Consider the following 6,032-nt stretch of genomic DNA (forward strand, 5'->3'; position numbering starts at 1 on the left):
ATAGGTAGAGAGGTGACAACATAAACCATATAACCCACAGAACAGACATCGCTAAAAGTTAACATATAACCGGTTACACGCGATTCGCACGAAGTCTCAATAGGGTCTCATTTTACCATTTGGGTACTGAATCCTAAATACATCAGCACGTCATTAATACGTAGGTATTGTTTAATTATTATTTTACTGAAACAGGGTAGGCGTGTGGCATCGATATCTACGTAGGTAGAAAACATGTTTTTTTTAATACTTTCCAGGTAATAAGGGTATACAGCCGTGATAGCCCAGTGAAAATTACCTTTGCCTCCGGAGAGTGTGGGTTCGAATCCGGTCCGGAGCATGCACCTTCAACTTTTCAGTTGTGTGCATTTTAAGAAACTAAATATCACGTGACTCAAACGGTGAAGGAAAAACATTGTGAAGAAACCTGCATACCAGAGAATTTTCTTAATTCTCTACGTGTGTGAAGTCTGCCAATCCGTATTAGGCCAGCGTGATGGACTATTGGCCTAACCCCTCTCATTTTGAGAGGAGACTCAAACTCAGCAGTGAGCCGAATATTTGTTGACAACAAGGTAATATGGGTAGGTAGTAGGAGGTATTATATATGGATTGTATAATACATAAACGCAGTTTTATTTGCACATAAACTGCAGTGTGAAAAAACCTTTAATCTCGTAACATCCTTCCACGAGTTAAGAGTTTATTGCCCACTTTGGGATTAGTGAATACAAACATAACTCGACATGGTAATGGTATAGCAAACAAGTTGATACTTTATAAACTAGCTTGGGTAGGCAATGCAAACTTAATGACGTTATGCTAGCCACTCACCATCCAATAAACTCACGTGCCTGCAGCGCTAACGGCTTGATGTCCGATAAAACTGATCGTGTGTTCATGACAAACATGACATCATGCACATCGCGACCAACACATGGTGGATGGTGAGTGGCTAGCATTACGTCGTCGTACATTGAACTGCGCAATATAATATTTTAGATGTCAGCGGTAACGTAGGGGCGCGGTGATAGGGCATCACCCCCCGCGCGCCTCCCTCCGCATTCGCCACACGCGTCTTGACTTTTATGACCTGCGCGTATCGACATCCGCAGGTAATTTCCGAAACACAAAAAATATTGCATCCGACTATATTTAGGTACTTATTGGAGTTTATTGGAGTTTATTGGAGTTTACTCCTTAAGAATCGATTTTTTATATATAAGGCGCCCGGTATGAGAAAAATCCGAGGGGTAAAACAAACTGAACTAACGAAAAAGTGTCACGTTTTTGGTGCGCACCTTTAGTGCGCAACTTTCTAATTTAGCTGTGAGTGTATTGAGACGTACATAGGGTATGCTGTATAGGCGACTATACCTATATACTATATGTTATTGGGCTTGTTTGTTTAATGATTATATTATTGTAAGAGTAAAATATATAATGTGAAGTATATTATAAAGTCTATTAGTTATTTTACAATTCTATACATTTAGTCTTCTTTAACATAAGTATTACTAAAGCCCTACTCGATGTGCACTGTTTACCAACAAAAAAAGTGTGTATGTTAAAAAAAACAAAAAGTTAGCTCGAAGCACGTCTCAATACTCGCGCCTTATAAGTGAAAGGTGCGCAACCGAGGTGCAGCAGGCCGCGGCGTGCGCACCCGCCTACAGCGTGCACATGGGTGCGATGTGCAAGTTGTTGGCGGCACAGCGCACGGTGAAAGGTGCGCAGAATAGGTTGCGCACAAAAAACGTAACGCATGTCATTTCATAACTTATTGGAGTTTACTCCTTAACAATCGATTTTTCATTTATACCCCTCGGTACGTTTTTTGTGCGCAACCTATTCTGCGCACCTTTCACCGTACGTAGCCGCCATAGCGTGCACATGCCTAGCGCGTCCGCACGCACGTGCACGCTGTTGGCGGGCGCGCACGCAGCGCTGCACCTCGGTTGCGCACCTTTCACTTTTCAGGCGTTGCTATTGAAAAGAGTAAACTCCATTCGTGCGTCGGAGCTGACACACTTTTTTTTTATTGTTGTCTATTTTTTTTTTTCCTATTCATTACAAGTTAGCCCTTGACTACAATCTCACCTGATGGTAAGTGATGATGCAGTCCAAGATGGAAGCGGGCTAACTTGTTAGGAGGAGGATGAAAATCCACACCCCTTTCGGTTTCTACACGGCATCGTACCGGAACGCTAAATCGCTTGGCGGTACGTCTTTGCCGGTAGAGTGGTAATTAGCCACGGCCGAAGCCTCCCACCAGCCAAACACATTAACCTATAACCCAACACATTAATGTGATTATCTATGACCACCTTAGACCATGAATAACTGGTCTAAGATGACCACCTGTCATTTGTCGCTTATGTTTCTTCCGATGCCGGCTCCATAGCTTTTGTTGTTTCGAACATATTTTTACTAAATTTTATTTTTAAACATTTTTAAATAAATGTTCGTATCTATCTGCTGGTTTTTATTTTATTCGTCGCTCACATCACGATCAAGATCGCTCCTGCACGTTCGAGCTCTGCCCAACACTTTAATGTTCGCCAGCAACCAGACCATAGAAGTCTGAACATGGCGATGCTGCATGGCGGCAAAAATGAGCATTAACATATCATGCAGAACTATTAACAAATTTTTCCAATATTTTTTTCTTCACAAAAATCTCGAAATTTTATTAATTGAATAAGAAACACGAAATTATATCTTTTCAAAAGGTAGGCACCAGCTAATTGCCGGTGTAAATAGAGAAACAATAAACTAATCAGTGGATAAAAAGATTTTGAAATGTTTTAACGTAGGTACATATGCCTACCTACTACCCATGTAGTCACTTAGAGCCAATTTGTAAGTGTCACAAAATAACCGAAGGGCCCATTATTCACTTTATTGCGACTACCAAACGGATTCAAAAGCCGGGCGTCTATTACTACCTACCTAACATATTACGAGTAAGTACTAGTAGGTGGGTACTTACAGGTACTCACTATCTATGCTCATGAAGACGTACTTTGGGCCCCGATGGCGAGTTCTAATCTCGGTTTAGGCCAGATTAAAAATACCTATTGGTTTAGGTACGGGTTTCATTCATGAAATTGTCCATGCTAGGTAAATCCTAGATCCTAGGTAAATGGTTTATAGCTTTGTCTAAGAATACACATGAAAGTCCTGGTGAGATTGTACTCAAATTTAAAAAGACCCGACTGGGATATGCTTCCGTTTACTGTTCAAGCACACGCCTCATTTCATTTGCGAAGTTTGTCGCAAGATATACCTAATAGGGTTCCACAGAATTAGAAAGAAAACAAATAAAAACACAAAGTCTGTCATAATTGGTTTATTATATCGTGTCCCGCATCCGACGAGCGGACAGAATACATCGTGTATTTGGTACGTCACTAACCATATGTAAGGCATTTTCTATTGTTTCCGGTGAAATCATAATTATGCCGCACTTAATTTTATAATTATATATCTATTAATTTGTGATACTTTATAGAATATGTAACGAACATGGAATTGTTTTAAGTTGCGCCAGCATTGGCTAAAATGCCCAGAATGCGCTTCGGGCAGGGCTAAAGTGCCATTTAGACTACACGATAAATAGGGCAAATTATATAAAATCATTACTACAAAATTAGTATTCTGTGTAACTGACTGTCAATAACGTCGCTCATTGATTGGCAAGTCAATAGTTTTATGGAGGATACAAACCACCTTTACAATAATTGTAATTGTCGACTGTCTAAATTAAATAACACAATAAAGGTTCCTAACTTAAGTGCCCTATTTATCGTGTAATCTAATTGGCTCAACACACTGAGCCCTCATTCGCATGAGAATTTTAGAAAGAAACGGACGTTAAAAAGCGCTTAAATATAATTTGAAGTTAAATTAAGGTCTATTCCCAACGCCCAATATTGAAAATGCAACACCGTTCGAAAAAAAAGTCGTATTTTAAAAACGCTTTCGCGTGAACATGGGAATGCATTTGTTGTACTTATATTTGAACGTATTTTTAACGTCCGCTAAAAAAACTCTCGTACGAATGAGGTCTGATACGTTGTTTCGTTCAAGCTTGCGATTACACTCTTCCTCTAAATGAGAGTATTTCAATGAGATCTAACTAAACCATTGAAGACTTGAGTAGAAAACTCATATCTAGTTTCGAATTAATTATATAACATGTGTATGGTGGGACAGTGTGAGTCTCGAAATTGTCTATTTTTCTCCCTTTCAAACGATTATAGCTAGAGGGAGATGGAGACTGATTTGAAACACACAATGTTGTGTTACAAAAACACCGTTACTGAATAACGTTACATCTTCTGATTGTACAGTGTGGACACCCGAAAATTGCATTCTAACGCATCTCAGGGCTAAGGGAAGACAGACAGACATCGCATAGTCAGCCACTCGGATATACAGTGTAAACTCTATTTAATACACATAACTGCGCATTTTATAACCTAATTAAAGTTGAGAAAGTAAACACAGGCCAATCTCAATTCAACATTTTGCAACGTATATTATAGGGAGAATACGATAAAGTTTACTATAAAATAAATGACTTTTTGACAGACAAATAATTACCTCATCCTCTCTACTAGTTACAACCCCCTTGACAAGGTTCCATTGTAATAATTATATACTGACATTTAACTTATGACATGTTTATATAATGGAAACATTGACCTCTTATAGTAAATGACGCACAATCACACAGCACAATGACGGAAAAAATATCAGTTAAAAACTGGTCAATTTTGCTTTGGCAGTATTAGAATTATTGGTAAAGAAAATTATACCTAAAGGCCTTTAAATATAGTCCAATATTCAATAAATTCCCAAATTTAGAGCAAATTCAACCTTAAGCATTTAGTTTAAGGTTGATATTGCAAATGCGACTACTTGAATTGAGTGCCAAGAAGTTGTGTTTGACACTCATTTAGTGGGGACGTTGTTTGGTCACTGATTGTGCATCCACTTTTTAATAGGAGATCGATGAATGTAAATGTAATTGTAATGAGTATTTGAGTAAACGAGTATTTGATCCTTCAAATAACCCTCCCGGGGACGTCGTTAAATGGACTAACGTTGTATGGAGTTTACACTGTATATGTAAATTATGGCCCACGCTTTATAACATTTACCCACTACTTATGTGTCTATGACGTCATATTAAAGAATGTCAGTGAAAATGATATCTTGCGTTCAGTCATAGACAAGCATAATGTGGAAATGTATTGAGGGGTCAGACAGTACTTGTTTAGATATACCAACTATATTCGTGTTCGACTATATAAAACAAATCTAGCACGAAAATTCGCTACAAAGCTTTAAAATGCAGTAGATTTAAATCTCCGCACGCTACCAACTACTTGGTATATTAAAAAAATATATAGACAGACAATCATCGTCAGTAATGACTACAGTACATTCACAAAATCGCAATAAATAATGGAGCTGCTTGTTTAGAAACCCGAAGCACGTAAATACTTATAGCAAACCGCTTCATATGACATGTTTATATAATAGAAACATTGACCTCTAGTATAGCCATAAGTTAGCCTTTGACTCATTAACCCCCAAGATGAGCGGTCGGTCTATCGGGCTTTATAACAAAACATAACAAAAGTAAAATACTCAATTTAGGTATAGCTCTCTCTTCTCCCCCCCCCCCCCCCCCCCCACCATTACTACAATCTCACCTGATGGTAAGTGATGATATAATCTCAATCTAATCCTCCGAGTAGACGCTCTTAGAGAGTCGTCCCGCCCATCTACTCTGCTTCTGCCTTCGGGCCCTATCAGGCGATGCTTCTGCGCTCGCCAAAACCCCCGGTGACGCCGCTCAGGCCCCATTAAGGACCATACAGCACTTACACAATTAGAAGAAGAAAAAATAGGAATGTGCCTGTAGCATTAGTATACTAGTCTAGTAGCACAAGGTAATTTCGTTAAATTAACCCCGTTAGATGATCGCAAAAACAAAAATCGATTAAAAACGTGGAATT

The 6,032-nt window shown here is 38.9% G+C and overlaps 1 protein-coding gene across 1 annotated transcript in view; it reads left to right on the top strand.

Annotated features, from left to right (window-relative positions):
* LOC112048200 (AH receptor-interacting protein) overlaps positions 1-6,032 on the top strand; it is a 100,315-nt gene that overhangs the window by 60,303 nt on the left and 33,980 nt on the right. The window lies entirely within an intron of this gene.

Source organism: Bicyclus anynana, chromosome 14, assembly GCF_947172395.1.
Source record: "Bicyclus anynana chromosome 14, ilBicAnyn1.1, whole genome shotgun sequence".
Lineage (NCBI taxonomy): Eukaryota > Metazoa > Arthropoda > Insecta > Lepidoptera > Nymphalidae > Bicyclus > Bicyclus anynana.